Source organism: Quercus suber, unplaced genomic scaffold, assembly GCF_002906115.3.
Source record: "Quercus suber isolate HL8 unplaced genomic scaffold, Cork oak 2.0 scaffold_224, whole genome shotgun sequence".
Taxonomy (NCBI): Eukaryota; Viridiplantae; Streptophyta; class Magnoliopsida; order Fagales; family Fagaceae; genus Quercus; species Quercus suber.
Window position 1 is genome coordinate 37309 of NW_027069682.1, and position 23977 is coordinate 61285.

Here is a 23977-nt window from a genome sequence, read left to right on the forward strand (position 1 = left end):
AGCAAATAGGATCTGAGAAATTATCATAATAAAATAGATATTCATATGTTAAATAACTACGTTAAGTTTGTTTGTAATCAACATTTTTATATGAATGATATTAGCATTATATGACATACATTTTTTAGTACATGATTTCATATTTCTTCAAATAAAAACTTTATTTTAAATTTCTCACTCAAGGGGCAGCACGTGCCACTCAAACTAGTTTAAATAAAAAGGATTACTGAACTGTTTTTTTTTTTTTTTAATCATGTTTTTGTTTCCTTTTGTTTAACAACAACGAAGTAATTTTTTTTTGGTTGTTGAAGAGAGAATGTGAATCTTAGTCCACGACAATAACGTGAACACTAATTAAGTCTTAGACAGGTCCTAACCTATATACTTTATAGCCTATAGCTGAATATTCAACCTCGAAACTTTTGGAGCAATTTATTCAACACGCGGGGTTTTTAATATTCTCAAACCTCATTATGACACCAAAAGAGGTAATAAAAAAAGCCAAAAACAACACTCTCTTTCTTAATTTGTTAATAATTATCTTTGGTATACTCTGAAGATGTTATATAAAGGGTTTTGAGTACTAGTACTAGGAGCAAAATATCCATTTTCATTAAACCAAACCAAAAGAGTTTGAGAAATGGCTTTGGCACCTTCAGAGAGCCTTGAGTGGTCTCCACCAGTTCCAAGTGTTCAAGAGCTTGCAATCCAAAATCTTGATAAGGTGCCACTTAGATATGTAAGGGATGACTTGGACCAGACTACTCCTTCCAATCCTTCTCTTCGTGTACCTTTGATTGATATGAACAAGTCCGTCAACCCAGAATTCCATGAAAAAGTGCTCCAAAAGCTTCACTTTGCTGTCAAGAATGGGGAGTTTTTCAGGTAATTAATACAAAAAACATTAGGCAGTACTTCTTTTTTGTTGCTGTTGTTGTTCTTTCTTCTTCTTATAATACAAGAACATTAGGCACTATATATTGCTTTTCCTTCATTTTCCTTCACCACCTTAGAAAAATATTGATCTTGAGGAATATTTTGCTTAGAGATTTCTAATCAAAAAAAGCCCGTTTATAGCTTTTGTATTTCATATACTAATGAAACTCTTCCTATTGTCTTCCTATTGATCAAAATTCACCTTTCATAATTGCACTTTCTCTTTCTTCTTCTATTATCTTTATTCTCCAAATCATTTACTAATTAATGAGATTCAAAAGACCATACTTTCTTCTTAAAACAACTTTATATATGATAAGAACTAGAACCAATAACTTATAGTTTTCTTGGGTTCCAATTAGCTTAATTGATAAAGTATCTAATGGTTGAATAAAAGATTTAGGGTTCAATATTCGCATACATAAAAAACTGATTGGTGTTTTGGTTTGATGATAAAAAACTATCATTAATAGTGGATACCATAGGTTGAAACTCTAAAAATGAAAAAAAAAAAAAAAAAAAAAAAAAAAAAACTTATAGTCTTCAACAGCTCTTGAAGACAAATTAGGAGACCGTTTGGGCAGCCCGTTTACGATTTGCGTTTGCGTTTTTTTCCTTTTTTTTTTTTTTTTTTGCTTTCAGCCGTATAAAAAGACTTTTTCAACTGTGATGCACTGTTCACGGTTACTGTGCAGCTACTGTTTAATGAACAGTAGCCGCACTTGTTGACTTTTGTCAATGAACAGTACATTTGTGCATTGTTCATGGACCCACAATTTTCACTCTTCAGCAATTTTTTCATTAAAAATGGGTCTCACGATACTATTCACACATTTAAAAATTATTTTACTACAGCGTTTTCAGTTTTCAGTTTTCAGTTTTCAGCTTTCAGCTGCATCCAAACGGGCCCTAGATGTACAACAAAGGATCTATTTGGGATCATTTTGCTAAAACTGAAAACTTTTTGTTGAAAGTATTGAAAATAAAGGTAAAAGATAGCTAAAATAGTACAGTGAGACCCATGAATAATACCAAAAAGTGCAGTGGGGTTCATAAATAATAAAAAAAATAAGTTAAATAGTAAAATAACCTAGCCTTTTAAGCTAGGGCCAAATGTACACAAAGTGATAATAATTAATTGTTGACTTATCTATTTGGCTCAAATAGATTACATTTGTTCATGTGCAGAGTTCATGTTACAGTGCATTAAGATGCAATATTATATATATATATATATATAAAACCGAAACTTTGGAGGCTCCCATAATTTCTCACGTCAGCACAATATTAAAAAAAAAAAAAAAAACTTTCTGAAACCCAAAAAAAAAAAATAATAATAAATATATATAAACGCAAAAAAATTCTTTTTCAAAACCTGATAAATACAAAATCAATCTTCTTTTACACCCAAACCGCAGACCCCTGCCGTTCCTCTCTTCTCTATTTCTCTACCCTCTCCTTCCCCAAAACCCAACACTGAAAATCAAATCTCGCCAAGAAGCCATCTCCACACTGTCAGGTCCGAAATAGAAAGAAGGCATCACTGATCTCCACCTTTGAGCGCTGACGACAACCATCAAAACTGGGCAGATTGCATCAGATGGTTGAATTAGGACTTTGAGTAAAATCTGTATGGATTTTCAGTGGACTAGAAATATAACTAGGGTTTTGTAAATTTTGTTCGGTTACTGATCTGCTTGATTCTGATTTGATCATTTTTTTTGTTGTTGAATTTTTTCGATGAACCGTCAGTTACTGATCTGCTTGATTCTGATTTGATCATTTTTTTGTTGTTGAATTTTTTCGATGAACCGTTTGGTCTTCACTACTCATTTGATCTGTTGAGTTGATTTTACTTTTGAGTTCGTTTGATCTGTATGTATATTTGTGTTCTGTTTGTGTGTATATGTGTACATACTATGTATGTGTTTAAGCTTCGTTGAAATTAATGCTATCTGTTTCATATTGTTTTGTCGATTTTGTATTCTGTAACTAGGTTTTTGTGTTTGTGTGGTTGGCTTCAATGTTTTGCTTAATGAAATGATTTGGGACATGAAATTTTCTGAACTCTGTTTTTAGTTTCTAACTGTTTTGATTTAAAGCTTTGAGAACTTCTGATTTTGTCACTTGATTGTGGTTTACTTTTATGCCAAAATGAGTTGTGCTTAGAAAAGATGTATTTTCTTTTGGGGAAAACAAAGATTCTAATGTAAAGTTCACATCATTTGTAAATCTCTGTAAGCTGAAATTTTATTTTAGTCTACCACCAAGAGTATTGAAGTTTTTTTTATTTTGGGTTGATTGTGTTTGATTTATGTATTTGGGTTATTGGTTTTGATTAAGGTTGAATGATGAAGATGGAACTGTAGTAGGATGATCAATTTGAAGAGCTATGTTATTCAAAATCCAATTTTGTTCGACAAATTCACTAGATTTCCTGCTTTCTCTCTCTCTCTCTCTCTCTCTCACATGTTTTTATTGGTATAATGGTTGAAAGAATGATATAAGAATTGATATCCTTTGTGAAAATAGGCCAACCCTAAGTGTTTGACAAAATGTCTCAATGAAATTAGAATCAATGTAGATTAAAGGTTTGGTAAAAAATTTACATTTGTTTTGTGAAAGTCCTCTTTTTTGGATTGGTAAAAATTAGAATATGTTTGGATTGGTTGAAAAAGTATGGAATTTTTTATTGCATACTTTATATGTTATTATGCTGTTAAGTTTAGTATTTCAGGTTATTAGTTGCTATAAGTTGATTGTTTTGGGTTATCTTTGAATTATAGCAGGTACGGTTGGTGAGAATTTGTATTGCAACTCCCAACTAGAACTGTGAGTTATAATTTTCTTAATAGAGAACTATAAGCGTTCCAAATTTTGGTTAAGAGTAATGTGGAAATTCTAGCTCTTTGTATAATAGATTTATGTTGCTGTTGACTAATTGGGAATTGAAACATGTTCTAACACGCCTCCAGTACACCTAACAATATCAGAAATAAAATGTGTTAAATGGGAATGAAAAGACTATTTTACTCCCATTTAGAACATGTACACCGCCTGTTTGAAAAAATTCTCACTCCCTTTTGCTTTATTTATTTAGAATTTGATAGTTATAATCGCATTATTTTAAGTCAACTTCATGGTTTGTGTCTCTTGGTTTTAGTTCTCATAGGAATTGCTAACACACTAAAACACCACCCATGCTCTCATCCTACATTAAAACAAAAAATGTCATTGACTGTTAACTAACCAAGCATGGCAAGAGTCCATGAAAATAATATAGTAATATTATCCCATTGCTTTCAAATTATTTCTCCTTCCCCCAATTCCACACAGATACTTTGACATATTTTATCAAACAAGTCCATGCATTACACCACAATGACTCACTAAATGCATTGTATGTAATTGTGGTAGATTTGGTTTTGAATTAGAATTGGTTTTATAGTGGTTGAAACCCTAATTTGGGTCCATTTCTATATACAACCCTCTATATACATCCACTGGTAAGGTTTTTGTTTTCCGTTTTGAAAATTTGGATTTTAAATATGACTTAGGTTTTGATGTTGTGGTGGATTGGTTTTGATTTAGGAAATTGGGTTTGTCTATGGTCAACATAAAAGGGGTTGCCTAAGAGATCATTTGGGAAGAACATGCACTTGGCATTAATTGTAAAGCGTATTTTTGTTGTTGTTGTTGTTGTTGTTGTTGTATTTATACATGTTATTTTTAGATCTGTAATTGATGTTTTGGTCAATTTCACCATTGCCTTTGGTGATTATTATGTATTGGCTACACTTACGCCATCAGTTGAAGGAGTGGTATTCCTTTGCAAAGCAGCCAATAAATATAAAGTAATCATCTTCATTTTCTTTTGTTCTTCCATGAAGATGAGGGGGATGCATGTTCACAAAGCTTGATATGCAGGTTTAAAGAAAAGAGATGAGATTCTAGAAGGAGAATGTTTGGATCTAAATTGTCATAGCATTGAGCATCCGTGATAGCTATTGCGGTTGCTATTGGCTTCTATGTAAATTAAATGCCTACAACAAATATAGATGTGGCAATAGTGTCTATTGGAATTCTTTTGACAGTATTTGATCTACAAAATACATTAGAGCGAAAAGTGAATTTATGTAGTGAGACTAATTTACAATTAATATGAAGTGTGTTTTCACTGTTTCAAAATTGAATTTGGATTTTGACCTTGAGCCAAGTAAACATACAAATGTTTTTCAACATTATTTTCTATAAAAAAAAGTTTTTTCGTTCTTTCTTTTTCAATGTTTTTTTTTTTTTTTTCCTTGGTGGACAAATCAGCCTTTCCTTGATTCTTTTAGCTTTTTCTTTTAATGTGAGGTTGATTAACTAAATATTTATTTAACTAGCCTTTTCTTTTAATGTGAGGTTGATTAATTAAATATTTATTTAACTATCTCGTGCATCGCACGAGTTAGCGACTAGTTAGTTATATTATTATTCTTTGTTTTCCATATATATATATATATATATAATTAATTAGCTTGTTAATGAAATGCAATAATTTATACTTGTGTTACGTACAATTATGTCTACTTAAATGAAGTGTGAACAACCAATACTCATCTGGTTATGGTTTTGAACAAATAATCATAAATTATAAGGTAACACGCAAAATAAATCTTTCTTAATAGAGTAAATTAGTTGACCAATTACAAACTTAATTTCAAAATTCAATGTCGTGCACTTTAGGATATTACTAAACAATTGAGAAAGCAGTTCCTCGTGAACCATACATGCATAAAAAAATACATGCATAAAGTCTAATTTATGAAATAATAAAATATTTTGCTTTTTCCTTTTTTCTTCTTCTATAAATGAAGTAATAGATTATAGATTTAAAAAAACACCGTCATGCCTGCATGACGTGTAAGGATAGAAAAGAAAATTCCAGTCAAGAAGATGCGATAGAGACAGCCAAATTTTCTGTGCAGCTATCTTGACTCACTGAGAATAATTTAACTACCAACATTATTATACAGCTCTTTTTTAATGTTGTAGCGTAAAATTGAAGGGAGAGTGTTTTAAAAGTTTTTTTTTTTAAAGAAATTTTTATTGCCCTTTGACCAATAGTTTTTCATATTTTTCTATAAAAAAAAAAAGAAAAAAAAAAAGAGAGAGTAAAATTGTTTGAGTAGACAAGGAATGCATTCATGACATGAATGTCTTCTGATTGACAATTTGTTAGCCAAAAGTCCATAACGTTTGCCAAGACAATAAGACTTTTTGCCCCCTTCAGTTATGCTAATTTGATTTTTCAACAGAGTCAAAAAGAATCGAAAGCTTGTCGGCTGAGTCGAAAGTAATTACTTCGTAGTATTATTATTATTATTATTATTACTACAAGGGGGTAATTATATAGAAAGCACCACCCATGGAGGTGTTTTAGTGGCAAGAAGCCTAACTACACTTTTTCACCATTTGTGTCCGAAGTTGAGAGTTCAAGCATTGACATGATCCATTAATTGTATGGATATAGGACAAAATGGGCTTCTGCCCTTTTCAGTCAAATTAATTAGCTTTATGCCCCTCCTTCCAAACTAAATAGAGAAATGTCTCTCTTTTAAAACTCGATTTATGATATATTGAGTTAAAAAAAAAAAAAAATTTGAAGCCCTATAGTAGCGTTTTAAGGAGCTTATAGTGACGTTTTAAGGACGTATAGTGATGTTTTTTTAACTCGACTTCAATGAAATCGAGTTATAGGAAAAAAACGCCACTATAGGTCAATTTCATTCCCTATAACTCGATTTCACTGAAGTCGAGTTAAAAAACGTCACTATAGGTCCTTAAAACGTAACTATAGGCTCCTTAAAAAGGCCACCATAGGGCCTAACTCGATTTATCATAAATCGAGTTTTAAAAGAGGGGTATTTCCCTACTTAGTTTGGGAAGGGGGGCATAAAGCTAATTAATTTGGCTGAAAAGGGCAGAAGCCCATTTTGTCCTATGGATATATAATCCCACATCATTAATTAATAGGGTTCAAGTGAATTGGAGTGTCCGAGACAATAAACTCATATGCAAGTTCTTTTATTTTTTGTTCAATAAAAAAAATAAGAGTTCTGGTACAAAAATAAAACAAAATAATAAGAGTAATATTTCTCTCTCTCTTATATACTAACTAGTAAGAGATGTCAATATGGTGAGACCTGTGTTACATGTGCTAGTTGGAAATGAATCACTTAACTCAATCCATAGCTATCCTACCGAATTCCCACAGTAGGGCAAATTTCAATTTCAGGAAAGATCCAAACAAGTCAATTTTGAGTGTTAATAATGCATTACCAGTCCAATCATATATGATGATGTTTAATGGGGTTGAAACACCGTATGTACTAATCATTACTAAACATTAAACATGATTCAATTGTTTGTTTATTCCTTAATCTTGCAGATAATAAACCATGGAGTTTTTGATGAATCACTAAGCAAAATGAGACAGCAAGTTCAAGAGTTCTTTGACCTTCCTTTGCAAGAGAAGAAACGTTGGGCCCAGAAAACAGAAGTCTCGAAGGTTATGGTCAGGCATTTGTGACTTCAGAGGAACAAAAGTTGGAGTGGAATGACATGATGTTCCTTAAAACTCTTCCCCTTCAAGATAGAAGTTTGAATTTCTGGCCAAAAAACCCTCAAGAGTTCAGGTAAATTCTAACTGAGTCATAAGTTTGACCAATTGATATACATACACGTACGATTTATGCATATAGATATAGACAACTGGCAATATGCTCATATGATGGGATGCTAGCTTAAGCATAAATTTATCGAAGTCATCATGGGTGAGGTGGATTTCCCTTTTCCCAAAGTATAAGAATAATACCATAAGATAAGAATACAAAATCATTGTCCATAGTATTAACGGTATTCCTAAAATATCTAGGATATTCTAACATAGAAGGTCTTTTTATTTATTTTATATATGTTTTTTGTTTATTTTTTATACAAAATAGAAATTCTATTCTAACTTGATCTAAGTGTATATGTGTGTGAACTCTTGGAGACTTGAACACCAGATTTTGCCCCTCACATTCTACAAGCACTTATATTTATAAAGTGGCTATCGCATCACGGATGTACGGTAGTTATTTTATACTAGTCGCTAACCCGTGCGATGCACGGGAAAATTCAGAAAAATGTTCAAGAACTTCATTTTTTTAAATTCATCTTCCTCTAGATTGATGAAAACTATAAGATTAATTCCTAATATTCATGTACTTAAATAGCAAGTTTAAATGGTTAAATGTTGCAAGTTTGATGAATCCATAATCATAGCCTTTAAAAATACTCCATTCCAAACTTGCAAAAGCAAATTTATGAATCTTTATTCCTCCTTCAGCAAGCGCAATTATTTTCCAATTAAATTGCCTTTCAAATAGTGTTTCTCATTATTGATACATTTTGTAGTTGGAAAAGAGATATGCAAGTCTAACGTTCATATTGCAAAGTTACATGCTACTTATAATTTCTTTCTAAATATTTGATGATTGATCTATTTAATGAGGCATGTTACATAAACTAATTCATAAAAAAAAAAATGTTGAATGTTACTAATAGGTATTTGCTAAACTATCTAGCCATGCAACTATATAAGTTGATCATGTATATATTGTGTGCAAGAATGTGGATATGCATACACAAAAACACAAAAAATTAAAATACAAATTCTATGTTCTTACTTCTATGTAAAAACTAAAAGGGAATAAANTAAAGTACAAATGCAAGTAAACATAGTTAACAAAATTATAGCATTTGCTTTGGTCATGCAGATTATAAGCAATGGGAATTACACAGCCCCAGATCATAGAGCAGTGGTGAACAATTCAAACAAAAATGTCAATTGTTACTTTCTGCTATCCCAATCCATCTGTGGATATCGGACCCGCAGAGAGCTTATCAAGTCAGGAAGCCCACCTGTATACAAGACCCTAACAAATGCTGAGTATTTTCATAGCTTTTTCAATCGAAAGCTTGAAGTTTCATTCATTGACAGCCTGAAAATCTAATTGTCATAAATTGGGCATTGAATGGTGAACCCTGCATTGGACTTAATCTAAAAGGTCAGTTGCCCTTCAGCTCAAGTTGTAACATTTAAGTAATGGGGTAGTAGTGAGGAATAGTCTTCTATACTAAATAATTTTGAATTTGAATGTGTCAAAACGTGGCTCCCTCCATATTGACAGAAGACGGGCCATATTTGTATAGTAGTGTTGTTAATCGAATCATGAGAGACTGAGAGTGTTGTTTATCTATCCTTGCACATCATGTGGGCATGATGGTGTTTTTTTTTTTTTGTTTTTTTTTTTTTTTTTTTTTTTTTTTTTTTTTTTTTTTATAATTATGTATTACTTCATATTTAATTTTTTCTTTTTTTTTATTATTTCATAAATTAGAATTTATGTTTTGTATGGTTCATGGGGAACTTTAATTTCTCAATTGTTTAGTAATTTCCTTCGGCTGGCCGTGTACATTGAATCTTGAAATTACGTGGTTAACTAACCTACTTCCATTAAGAAAGATTTATTTTGGGTGTTACCCTATAATACCATACCTGATTGGCTGTTTGCTCTTAGTTTAAGCTTTTACTGAATATCATATAAGCCGACATACATAATTTTAACAGTATAATAAATCATAGCGTTTCATCATCTAGCTAATTAAATAGTATATGGAAATTAAGAGTAGTTATAATGAGACAGCATTTTTTTTTTTTTTTAAATACTAAATATTTTTGAGATAGCATTTAACTATAACGTGAACTCTGTACATGCAATTATGTTAACATAATACACTTAGATTAGGTTAGAATAAAATTTTTATCTTGTATAAAAAACATAATCTATTTAAGCACATATATAAGTCAATTATTATCACTTTGTTGACATCTAATTTGTCTTCAAGAGCTCTTGAGTCTTGAAGCTAGTACTGCCTAATGTGAACAAAGAGTAGGAAGAAGAAAAAGAAAGTTGCATTTATAATAGGTGAATTTTGATCAATATAGGAAGAGCTTCATGAACTACAAAAGCCACAAACAAGCATACTTTAGAAATCACTAAGAAAAATATTTCCCAAGAAGTACTACCTAATGTTCTAGTATTAATTACCTCAAAAAACTCCCCATTAATTCATGGCATGCAAAGTGAAGCTTTTGGAGTTCTTTTTCATGGGACTCTAGGTTGACCAACTTGTTCATATCAATCAAGGGTACACGAAGAGAAGGATTGGAAGGTGTATTGGTCACAATCTGGTCCAAGTCATCTCTTGCATATATATCTAAGTGTGCACACACTACAAGAAAAACGAGCTATTGCGGCGGGTGCAAAAACTGCCGCTATATGTCGCCTATTGCAGTGTGTTTTTGGCCCGCCGCTATACATGAGATCTATTGCGGCGTTCTATATGCCGCCGCAATAGTTCTAGTACTTTGCGGCGTACTATAGCGGCGGGCCAATGACCCGCCGCAATAGACCTGTTTTAGCGGCATTAAGCTTAGATATAGCTGCGGGTCATTGACTCGCAGCAATATGTACTCCTTTTTGTGGCAGGTTGGACGCCACAATAGACCTTTAAATTTCCCACTACTTTTTTTGCCTTCCCACTTAAAGATCAAATGGTAAATTACATCCGATTGACATGAAAATTGGCATGCATATTAAGAACATATAGAAAATCTGATCCAATGGTTGGATTTTAAAAATATGAATTCCACAATAAGTTATTGGATTGTGTACAAATTTTTTAGAGTTACATCAAGTGTAAATTGAACCCAACCCTATATTTTTTAATTCAATGTGAATTTTGACAAATCTACCGTTAGATTACATTATCTTCATATATTTTTCATACTTGCAAAATTTCAAAGTGATCAAAGATTAATAGCCATGTCATCAATCAATTGTTTAAATTCAAGTTTTCGTAGTTTAAAATAACGCATAAAATATGAGTTTAAAGATCAAATTGTAAATTACATCAGATTGGCATGAAAATTTGCATGCATGTTAAGAACATATAGAAAATGTAATCCAACAGTTAGATTTTCAAAATATGAATTCGATAATAAGTTATTGGGTGGTGTAACATTTTTTAGAGTTACACCAAGTGTAATATGAACCCAGCCCTATATTTCTTAATTCAATGTGAATTTTGATAAATCTACCGTTAGATTACATTATCTTCATATATTTGTCATGCTTACAAAATTTCAGGGTAATCAAAGATTAATAGTTATGTCATCAATCAATTGTTTGAATTCAAGTTTTTGTAGTTTAATATAACGTATAAAAGATGAGTTTAAAGATCAAATGGTAAATTACATCTGATTGACATAAAAATTGGCATGCATGTTAAGAACATATATAAAACCTGATCCAACGGTTGGATTTTCAAAATATGAATTCAACAATAACTTATTCGTTGGTGTAACATTTTTTAGAGTTACATCAAGTGTAAATTGAACCCAACCCTATATTTCTTAATTCAATGTAAATTTTGACAAATCTACCGTCAGATTACATTATCTTCATATATTGTTTATGCTTACAAAATTTCAAGGTGATCAAAGATTAATAGCCATGTCATCAATCAATTATTTAAATTCAAGTTTTTGTAGTTTAAAATAACGCATAAAGATAAGTTTAAAGATCAAATGGTAAATTACATCCAATTGGCATGAAAATTAGCATGCATGTTAAGAACATATAAAAATTTGATCTAATAGTTGGATTTTCAAAATATGAATTCAACAATAAGTTATTGGTTGGTGTAACATTTTTTAGAGTTACATCAAGTGTAACTTGAACCCAACCCTATATTTCTTAATTCGATGTAAATTTTAATAAATCTACTGTTAGATTACATTATTTTCATATATTTTTCATGCTTACAAAATTTTAAGGGGATCAAAGATTAATAGTCATGTCATCAATCAATTGTTTAAATTCAAGTTTTTGTAGTTTAAAATAATGCATAAAAAATGAGTTGAAAGATCAAATGGTAAATTACATCCGATTGGGATGAAAATTTTCATGCAAGTTAAGCACATATAGAAAATCTGATCTAACATTTGGATTTCAAAATACGAATTCAAAAATAAGTTATTAGTTGGTGTAACATTTTTAGAGTTACATCAAGTGTAAATTGATCACAACCCTATATTTCTTCATTCAATGTGAATTTTGACAAATATACCGTTAGATTACATTATTTTCATATATTTTTCATGCTTAACAAATTTTAAGGTGATCAAAAATTAATAGCCATGTCATCATTCATTTGTTTAAATTCAAGTTTTTGTAGTTTAAAACAATGCATAAAAGATGAGTTTAAAGATCAAATGGTAAATTACAACCAATTGGCATGCATGTTAAGAGCATATAGAAAATGTGATCCAACGGTTGGATCTTCAAAATATGAATTCAACAATAAGTTATTGGTTGGTGTAACATTTTTTAAAGTTACATCAAGTGTAAATTGATCCAACCCTATATTTTTTTCATTCAATGTGAATTTTGACAAATCTACCATTAGATTACATTATCTTCATATATTTTTCATGCTTACAAAATTTCAAGGTGATCAAAGATCAATAGCTATGTCATCATTCAATTGTTTAAATTCAAGTTTTTGTAGTTTAAAATAACGCATAAAAGATGAGTTTAAAGATCAAATAATAAATTACATCTGATTGGCATGAAAATTGGCATGCATGTTAGGAACATATAGAAAATGTGATCCAACGGTTACATTTTCAAAATATGAATTCAACAATAAGTTATTGGTTGGTGTAACATTTTTTAGAGTTACATCAATTGTAACTTGAACCCAACCCTATATTTCTTAATTCGATGTGAATTTTAACAAATTTACTGTTAGATTACATTATCTTCATATATATTTTCATGCTTACAAATTTCAAGGTGATCAAAGATCAATAGCTATGTCATCATTTAATTGTTTAAATTCAAGTTTTTGTTGTTTCAAATAACGCATAAAAGATGAGTTTAAAGATCAAATGGTAAATTACATCCGATTGGCATGAAAATTGGCACACATGTTAAGAACATATAGAAAATGTGATCCAACGGTTGGATTTTCAAAATATAAATTTAACAATAAGTTATTGGTTGGTGTAACATTTTTTAGAGTTACATCAAGTGTAACTTGAACCTAACCCTATATTTCTTAATTCGATGTGAATTTTGACAAATCTACCGTTAGATTACATTATCTTCATATTTTTCATGCTTACAAAATTTCAAGGTGATCAAACTTGATATATTTTTCATTCTTCATATATTTATCATCATTTTAATTTTTTAAACTAAATAGTGGGGGAGTTTTAATAAGAGTCTCTCTCTCTCTCTCTCTCTCTCTCTCTTTTCCTTAAACTTAAAGTTAAAAAAAAAAAAATCTAAAGTGCGTTCTTTTTAAAAAGAAAAAAAAAATTCTGATGTCTGGTCTTTTTAAAACTAAATAGTGAAAAAGTCCTAACAGGAGTCTCTCTCTCTTTTTTCCTTCATCCTATTTATTTTTTATTTTTTATTTTTTATGTGAGTGTTTCTTTTTTCTTTTTCTTTGTATTGAAACCTAAAGTGAGTCCTTTTTATATGTAAAAATATATATATATATATATATAATGTGAGTTCTAAGTAAAAAAAATTATAATTATTTTTTAATTCTAATTCTTAAGTAAGTCAAAAATATCATTTTTATATTATATATAGATAATAATAATGAACAACTAAAACGTATGTTGCCTTAGTGGTTAACGTGTGTGCTATGCATATTTTTCAAGGTCGTCCATGGTTCTAACCTCCTTGATAGCCTTTTGTTATTTTTTTTTCTTTTCATTTTTTAAGTTACTATTGTCAAAACTTTGTCGTTTTGGTTCTATTTAAAACTAAACATAAAAAACCCTACACATCTCTTTCTCATTCAGCGCCCTCCTCATTCCCATCCCCTCTCTCCCACTTCACTCATCTCTTTCTAGGATTCTCGGTCCCAAAGCCTTCGATTTTTGTGTTGTCGCCGATTTTCGTGGTTGTTGAGCTTGGTGGTGGTGATGATGGTGATTGTGACGATGATGATCGAAACGGCGATGGAGTTTCTGGTACCGTCGTGGTGGGAGATCAAGGTCACGGTGGCTGGCAATGGAGTTTCTGCTGACTGGGGTTATGGATTTGGGAAATCTATTTTTTTTTTTTTAATAATTAATTGAAGGATTTTTTTTTTCTAAAATTTGCAGGCAAAAGAAATTCCGCGGCTTGCTGATAGCATGGTGCAGCTTGGAAAAGAGGTATATGTAATGGGTTGGTTTGTGCTAATTTAGCGTTCTTTAAATGGTTTAGTGTTGTTTTCTTGATGCAATTTACCTGGGCATGTTGTTTGGTAACTGAAATTTATCCAGGAAAATGAAGCTAGCTGAGTGTACTTATGTGCATATTATGATGTGTGTTAGTTTACTATTTGGATGGTATGGAATTGAATCACATAAAGCAAGAAATCAATATAATGTTTATTTGTTTATTTATTTATTTTTGTGAAAAAGATGATAATAATTTTTGAAAACCAAGCCATATATTGATAAGGTTTGCAATAATCTCATAAATGCACTGAGGCCGATAGATCCAACTCCCTCACATATTTGTTCTCGTGTTATTGCTGTGAAACAAAATCTCAAAATGGGTGGAGAAATTTAGGTGGCAACATAATTATGAATGATTAGTTACCTTTGAATGACAAAGAAATTTTATTTTATTTTATTTTTTTTAAATTTTCTGAAATAAACAATTAGTTGGTTTATAATAGGCATAGTACATTTCACAATGGCCTTAAGTTGCAACTCTGTGCTTCATGTAATCTTCACCACAAGGATCAAGTTATAGATACTTTAAGCTCCCAAGGGTGCTACCCTGATGCCTCAGTGTGTGGAATGTGGACTTGAAATTCTTATAACCGCTATTTGTGAAGAAGTATTGAATCATCCTGTCCTTGTTAATATATGAATATTGAAATCAACTGTAAGATTTAAATATTTTCTTCATAAGTTGAATGGAGTTTAATTTTAGGGTATGTACATTGCAAGATCCTTGAAAGTAAAAGGGGAAAAAAAGAGTGGCTGCCCTGTTGAAGTTTTATTAATTGTTTATTGAAAAGAGATTATATCATATGGTATTTTCCCCCAGCTTTGAAGGCTTGATTTGAGTGCTCAATAACTTTGTATGAGGAGCCAGCTGCATCAGCACCTCGTCTCTTAGCCTTAACCTAATGTAAAATTCATGAGCAACAGAATAATTTTTCTAATAATGTAGTAGTGTGGGCCACATTCTTAAGATTACAAGTATGACTCTTTGGATCCAAAATCAGTGATACCTAGAGTAGCATAGAGTGACATGTAGTTCTTTATAGAGTCTTAATTTACTAGTCATTGGCTCTTCTTAAAAGTTATTTAAAAATTAGAAGTTAGAGTAATATGATCATTAATGTCTTTTTTTATAAAACGAGCTCCTCGAGGATCCTAAACTCTTATATTTTGAAATGTAGTGTTTTGGAGGTGCAACTTCATGAAGTGAAGGTTTGAGTTTGAAAATTTATATTATAGTATTGCGAATGGCCTAATAAATTTTGGAGTGGAGGGCCTTGCAAGTTGTGATTCCTTCTCTCTCTCTAGGTGCTTTCATGTTGCATTTTCTAAATAATAGATTCTATCCCAAAATTTTTTACATGCAATCTACTGGTATCTTAATCTAAAGAAATAACATAAAATTTTAATTTAAAGAAGCCGATTATGTCTTTCAATTTGTTAACCAATCTAGGTTTTACTGTGCTGACTATTTTTGTGAACTAGGAATTGAAATGTGAAATCCTGAAAATTGGCAATCCATCATTTCAATTGGGAAGTCCATCTTTTTTTGAATATGTTCATGCCTATTAATATATTTAGTTCCTTTCTTATCACAGGGTTCCCTTTGTGCTGCTAGGCGTGCTGCAGCCTTTGTGTGAGAAGATGATGTCATTCACAAGCTATTTACAAAACTGGCTTATCGATACAAGTGAATCTCAAACCTGTTACTTTTTCAGTTATTATTCTTATATTTATTTCATTGGGCAAATGTTTTGTTCCAGAGATAGAACAGGTGGATACACAATACTACTGCAGACTCGTATTTGAGTTGGTGATTCTGTTCCAATGGCCTATATTGAGTAAGGCTGTAATTTATTTCTTGACTAGTAATTTTTGTTTGACTAGGAGACTGGTTTTCCATTTGGTTGAACTATAGGTATATATTTTTAATAGATGGATGGTGATAATAGTAATTATTTGGGTAAATTTCACTAACCTACCCTAAGGTTTTGGATTAATACCAACTAGGTCCAACAAATTTTAAAACTGACCCATTTGGTCCCTAAAACCAATTTGGTCCTAATTAAACACCGTTAGGCCCATCCCAATTTGTCAGTCATTGAAGCTTATATCTATTCTCTATCTCCTCTCTCTGATTCTCTCGGTCTACCTATCTTCTCTCATCTCAAATTTTCTCATCTTTCCCTAACCCTAAACTCAAATCCTCCAAAACCTCATGGCTACCACATCAAGCCACAGTCACTGCGAGCCTTTACTGCATTGGCTCTCTCTCTCTCTCTCTCTCTCTCTCTCTCTCTCTCTCTCTCTACCACAGTCACTGCGAGCCTTTACTGCATTGGCTCTCTCTCTCTCTCTCTCTCTCTCTCTCTCTCTCTCTCTCTCTCTCTCTCAGTTCTTTCTCTCTCAAGTTCAGCCATGGCCAAACACCACGAAGCCCACGCCACCACAAATGGCAGCTGAGCTCAACAGCACCACCACAACTGCCTGCCACTGCATCTTATTCTTTATTTCTCTCTTTTTTTCTTTTTTTTTTCCTCATAAACAAACCCCCTTTTGTGTTTGGTTTTTGGTTTGGTTAGTTTAGGGATTGAGTATTCTGTTGGCTGTGTGGATTTAGTAATTTTGATTTGGAATTGTAAAATGGAGTACTAGGTGTTTTGAGCTTTGGCTATTAGGGTTTTGAAAATGGGATTTTGGGGTTGATTTCAAAAGGGTTTGGATGTACTGTGTATATGTGCCTGAATCAGTGATGGGTAAGATTTGTTTGTAGTGCTGAGGCAGTGATTTTGTTTGGTTTTGTACAGGAGAAGAGTTTGATGGATTCATTAGTCAAAATTTGTGTATATATTTTCTGTGAATGTCTCACCAATTTGGTATTGGTTTGGCTAGGTTTGGTGCACAAACTGAGAGAAAAGAGAGGGGTATGGGTTTGGCTAGGTTTTGTGTACAAACAGGGGGAGAAGAGAGGGACAATAGAGAAATGAGAAATAATTGAAGATCTATAGCGGCGGGTGAAACCGCCGCTAAAAGGTACATAGGGTATGTTCTCCATGAAGCCCTATCCCGCCGCTAAAAGGCCACATGACCGAGTGGCAACCACATATGGCGGCCGTTTTTAGCCCGCTGCAATAGACCAAAAGCGCCACTAAATGGCAGATCTATTGCAGCGGTTTTTGTTGCCAGCGCAATTGACCAATAGTGGCACTGTAACACTGACGGGATGGCCCGCCGCAATAGCACCTGCTGCTATAGGTCAAATGTACCTTTAGCGGCGCTTTTTTGGGCTTTAGTGGTGCTTCGGGCTCGCCACAATAGCCCTTTTTTCTTGTAGTGGTGGCACCTTATCAAGCCTTTGGTTTGCAAGCTCTTGAACTTTCTAATACCCTACTGTACGTACCTATGAATTCATCAATAAACTAAGATGAGGTAGGACGCAATGCATGTGACAAAGTTACAAAGTATATTAGATGGAGCAAAATCAAAATAATTTAGGAAAAAAATAATAGCAGAATGGAATAAGTAATGGTTTTAATTAATTAGGTACCTTGGCTAGAGTATGAGGTGGGCTTGACCCAAATAAATTTAACCTCTTGATCTTGAATAGCATCATAGACCAAAGCTTGAAAGGTTTCACTAGCACCAGTGAAAGCATTTTCAATGGAAGAAAGGGGTCCTCAACCCTTAAACCCTAAACCCTCTTAACCATTCACGTTTTGCGCCTGCATGCGCATGTAATTGCAAACCCTAATTAAATTATCCCTTACTAACTCTAATTAGCCAAGCCAGCCAAATATATAATAGAAGATGAAGAAAGAATTATGAATAATACATACCTGTTTTCTGTTTGTGGCTGCATCAGCGTAGGTGGGAATGAATAATACAATATAATGCATCCCTACTTATATTTGCAATTCTTGTATTTATGTTTGTTTAAGCACTTACAAGTCTTGCCAAAGATAAAATTGAAAGACATTTGTTTTGGTTTAAACGAATGCCTATTTTTTTTCTTTCTAATTACACATGTTAATATTATTTAATAAATTCTATTATCGATTTGCATAAAACAAAAAAAGGAATCTGCCAACCTAAACCCTAACTTTTTTTGATATTGTGTAAACCTAACTTAACCAGCAAAAAGTGTTGTGTTATGGATCTGCTCTTCTTGGGTTTAAAATTTACGAGCTGTGAATGCATCAAGTGACTATCTTCTTTGAATTTTTAAGTAAAAGTTTATTAGCCAAGTTTTAAGGAATTAATCTTATAAACTGTCCATATTAGCATGGGTGGTGAGTGTTGTCTTTGTCATTAAGAACAGAAGAGAAGGAGATCTCTGTTTTGTTTTGTTTGTGCATAGAGAATAAATGGAGGCAAAATAAATCCATATTTCTAATTAGCAACGGCTTAGGAAATAGTACAAACATATGAGTCATATATATGGCTTTTCTTTTTCACCCTTTATGTTTTGTGGGTCAGTTTTTCAGTGTTGTTTGTTAGTGTTTGGAAGCTTGAGCCTAAAATTTACAAACACAACGGAAATAAATAATTCCCCAAAAGTGTATGTATGTGGGTTTGGTTTGTTAGTGGAATCAGAATTTGTTAAGCACTTCTTTAAATTTCTTAATTTACTCTAATGTCTTAAATTGTCTTATAAAGTTAGTACATATATTTTTAAAAAATATCTAGGTGTGCATTGGTAATTTTTTTTTTTTTTTTTTAAATTTTATAAGAACTCTTACTTATATAATGCTAGTGCTTTTATTGCTTATAAAAGCTTGTGTGATAGCATGAATTCCATTTTGTAGAGCCTTTGGTGAAAGCCAGCAGATGGAGCCAAGCACTATCTTACAATAGCTAGGTTATTGCATGGGATGCAATACCTTATATACGACTAAAAGAAAAAGTTAAAAAGACAAATTTTCTCCTTAGAAAAAAAAAAAAAAAAAAAAAAAAAGAATTGAAGTTTTTCAACTTTTGCTCTCATTTTTTTATGTTTCAGCGTTTGACAAATACTAATGTTGGAACCAAAAGGGGAAATAAAGAGTACATTAGAATCAACAAACAACGAACTGGTAGAATTGTTACAATCTTTATCCCATTAGTTTCATTTCTCAATCTATCAGAAAAATATCTCACTCTTCAAAAAAGTATGCATGCATTTATCAAGACATTTCTACAGCTTCCAAATCTGCACCTTTGAAAGCTCCGTCAAGTTTTTCTCTGTCAAAATTTGGTTACTCATTTCCTCTACTATCTTGAACCAAAGAATGAAAGCATTAGAGAGATAAGTGTAGAGAGAATGTGTAAGCATATCAAACTGATCCTCTTACTCCATCTTGTGTCTTCCAAATTAATTGTAAGTTAACAATTGCCAAAAATAAGACATTATAATTTTAATTTTTCCAAGTTAACATTAATGACCAAAATATTTCTAAATATTAGGAGAGGCAGGTACAAACCTGCTAGAAGAAATTCTTCCAAATCTAGCCTCTAAAAGCTCCATCAAGTTTGCTGAGTTTTCACATATATGGAAAATGATGCAAAAGATTGCACTCTAGATATTTATGGCTGTTTAAACGAACTATATTCGTGAATACATCTCTGAAGTGGACTCAGTTAAAGTCAAGTTTAAGGTAAGTACTTGATTTCCTTCAAGACAATATACTGATATAGGGAAAGTAACCTATCATAGAAACCACAGTCACGCAATTCGCCAAAAATGCAAATATGAATCAAAAACTTGATGTATTAAACTGTGCTTTGTAACAAAACCTGTATTTAGCAAGCTGTTCAATGCAGACAAAAAAAAAATATCCAATAGGAAAAAAAGAAACCCGAACATTTCAAGCAAAGAGTAGTTTGACAATCAGTACATTTTTCATCAACATACATGCTTAAATATTTACAATCTCTATTTATACATAAAATGTGACGGATTTAATATATAGATTCAATATAGCTACATGATTGTCACAATGTTTATATGAATCTATTGATTTATATGACATTGTAATTTTCTTCAGTTTTTGTCAGTATTGAACCAAAAGGCAGAGCAATTCATTAAAAATTCTAGCAATCAAAACAACCATCCACACCATGCTAGGCAATTCATTTTTATTTTCCAACAAAGCAAATCACTGTACAATGTCATATTTCTTTTGTTTAATTCTTTTGGTTACATAAACTGAAGAAACAATCCAGCTTGTGAGGATATGAAATGGAAGAGTGACGATTGTGCCTCTTGCATCACAGCTTGTGGCATGAAAGTTGACCCACAATAGTTTCGGATGAAAGTTTGATAGGTATAAACACTATGTTGGGAATTTTTCTTCAGGTTCTGTCAGTATTGAATCTATATAAAAGTAAGCACAATGTCTCTTACATTATATTTTGGTAGTAAAACCGAAAAGCCTACACAATTCATAAAATTCAAAACTGAGCAGCAATTCATTAAGCGGATAATCTATTGGCAGTTTTGCTACCAAATCATTACTATGGAAGGGGATGATGTGCCTTCTGCATCACAGCATGTGGCAAGATACAATGTAAAGTTGACACAGGCTTGGTATTAAGTTATTAACATGTTCGGTCACGGTTGCAAATTCAAAATTCAAGTTGGGTCATGACATATTTTTGTGATAATAGGTGCTAATGATCTCTACATGGTATATATGGAGTCTTTTTAATATTTTAGTTTTCACTTTAACAATGTAGAAATTGAGTCATCAATGATTGAGTGTTTATATGTTACACATTTCTGCAAATTTGTTCAACACATTGCATAGATTTGCGATTACTACAAATAATAATTGTTCAATCACTTTAATTTAAATTTGGGTTTGGATAAGATTAAAATCCAACTTATATATGAATACTTCTCAAATTATTTTCTTTATGAGATGTACAACTTTACTCTTATATAGCTTTTTAAAATAAATAAACAAATAAAAGCAATCTCAAATGAATGCAAAGTAATTGAAAATTAATATTTCATCACTGAATCAGGGAAAAAAAATATAATATACGAAAACATGGTATACAAACAAAATTAGGCAAGAACTTATTTAAATTACACAGTTGTTTAATTGCAGAAAACAGTCATTATTTAGCTCAAACAAATAACAACTAAAGCAACATAGGAATTTATTCAAATTACAAAAGAGCCATGATAGAAAGAAACTAATGGTTACATTCTTTGAAAGATAACAGGTATAAACACTGTGTTGGGAAATTTTAGTATTGAATCTATTCGAAATAAGACTATTCGAATAGCCTACACAATTCATATAAATCAAAAGATAATCTATTGGCAGTATTTCTGCAGCGAAGGTGGGTAGATTTTCACAATTTCAAATGGTAAGATTCCTTCCCTTCATGGTTTTAGTCTTTTTGGGTATAGCAGAAGTGAAACCGTATAGCAAAAGTTCAAACCGTATGGTTGTCCTTCAAACCGTCAAAACAGAGCTCCAATTAAGAACCACAGCAATCAAAACAATCACCCACACCACAGCATGAAAGAGGCAGTAACAAAATGTACAACTCAGAGTTCCAATTAAAAGCCCTAGCAATCAAAATTTCAGCATAACAATCATCCACACCACAACACGAAAGAGGCAGTAACAAAATGAAAAAAGGGAAACAAAAAACATCAAGCAAAAGAATGGAGCACAAAAGGAATTGGGATTTAGAGATACCTCAACCGAATCATCCAGGTTTTGTCAGTATTTATACACTGTGAGAAGAGGAAAACAGAAACGAAGGAAGATAGATGGGCAGCTGTTACTATGAAACCGTAGAGCAGGAAGGTGGGGGAGATTTTCACAATTTCAAATGGTATTAGATTCCTTCCCTCAGGGTTTCAGACTTTCTGGTTTTCCTTAGGTTGAAACGATGTGAAACCGTATAGCAGAAGTCAAACCATTCCCTGCGCTGTGTACCCTCTTTCACGGTTTCAATTTTCCTGTTTTTCCTTTAAGTTGAAAAGGTTTGGGTTTGGGCTTTTATGATGGAATTAAATAGATAAGAAATGGGCTTTATAGTGTAAATAGGGCTGTGATTTATTATATAGGTTTATTATTATTTTGAAATTTATAGATTTATTATGATTTTAAAATTTTTTTAAAAAAAAATTATTTTAAAATTGTAGGAAAAAAGGGTGGAAATGACATGGATGTTGACATGGCACAACCTGAATGCAGCAACATTTAATGCTACGCTTCAGCTTTTAGTAATATATAGATATAGATATGTTGAAGATATGGTAGGATTGGATGCTATAATAATTACACTTACGATAAATTCAAGAATTAAGTGGGTTTTTTTTTTTTTTTTTTTTTTCACTGTAGGTGAAATTTAAATCCAGTTTCCCTATTCAATTATAAGAGATTTTACTTGCCAAGCTAAGTGGAACTCACATAATAATAAATAGTCCTTTTATTCATTATCCATTATAAATGATTCTACACTCATATTTTTGAGTTTGGAAAAGTACTTAACATTTTTTTTTTCTTTTCTGGAGTATAATTTGTTTTTTTCTTCCCAATTTGGTTTGAATTTTAGAGAAACTCTGGAATCTTATTCTGAAGATATGAGGAATGTGGCAGTTTCCATCGTAAGGTTCATAACCATGGGGCTTGGACTTGAGGCTCAAAAATTTTGTGACACTTTTGAAGAAGGAACGTACGAATTAAGGATGAATTGCTATCCTCCTTGTCCCGAACCTGAACGTGTTATTGGCCTTAATCCACATGCTGACATCTCCGGTATAACTCTCTTACTTGAGTGCGGCGACACGCCGGGATTGCAGGTTTTGAAAGACGAACACTGGGTTAATGTTGAACCTGTCAATGGTGCAATTGTTGTAAACCTTGGCCATATCATGGAGGTAAATACTATGACTTGCATATTAATATTTGTTAGATTGTCATAGCAATATTGTAGATATGTACCGTTAACTATGATTTTTTTTTTTTTTTAATTTTTTTAATTTTATTTTATGTATAATATCTCTTTAATATTCTGAAATTTTAAAGTGGGTCATGGTACCGTAAAATCCCTTGTCATTAAATAAATGATTACTTCCTTGAAATACATAACCACGTACACCCGAATTATTTGAAGATAACAGACTATAAGAATGCAGTAGAAAAAGTACAAATGGAAGGTAAACACAGTTAACAAAATTATAGCATTTGCTTTGATCATGCAGATTATAAGCAATGGGAATTACAAAGCCCCAGATCATAGAGCAGTGGTGAACAATTCAAAACAAAGAATGTCAATTGTTACTTTCTGCTATCCCAATCCGTCTCTGGATATTGGACCCGCAGAGAAGCTTATCAAGTCAGGAAGCCCACCTGTATACAAGACGCTAACAAATGCTGAGTATTTTCATAGCTTTTTCAATCGAAAACTTGAAGTTTCATTCATTGACAGCCTGAAAATCTAATTGTCATAAATTGGGCATTTAATGGTGAGCCCTACAATGGACTTAATCAATCAAGTTGTATCATTTAAGTAAAGGGGTAGTAGTGAGGAATAAACTTCTATACTAAATAATTTTGAATTTGAATGTGTCAAAACGTGGACTCCCTCGATATTGACAAAAGACGGGTCAAATTTGTATGATAGTGTTGTTAATCG

General features: G+C 32.0%; 1 long non-coding RNA gene and 1 pseudogene across 1 annotated transcript; both read left to right on the plus strand.

Moving 5' to 3' along the window:
- The first annotated feature begins 477 nt into the window (after nucleotides 1-477).
- Nucleotides 478-23977, plus strand: LOC136070295 (oxoglutarate-dependent flavonoid 7-O-demethylase 1-like; annotated as a pseudogene).
- Nucleotides 13919-16221, plus strand: LOC136070289 (uncharacterized). Its single transcript, XR_010631569.1, has 3 exons — nucleotides 13919-14107; nucleotides 14219-14269; nucleotides 15934-16221. It is a non-coding gene; the product is annotated as an uncharacterized LOC136070289 (long non-coding RNA).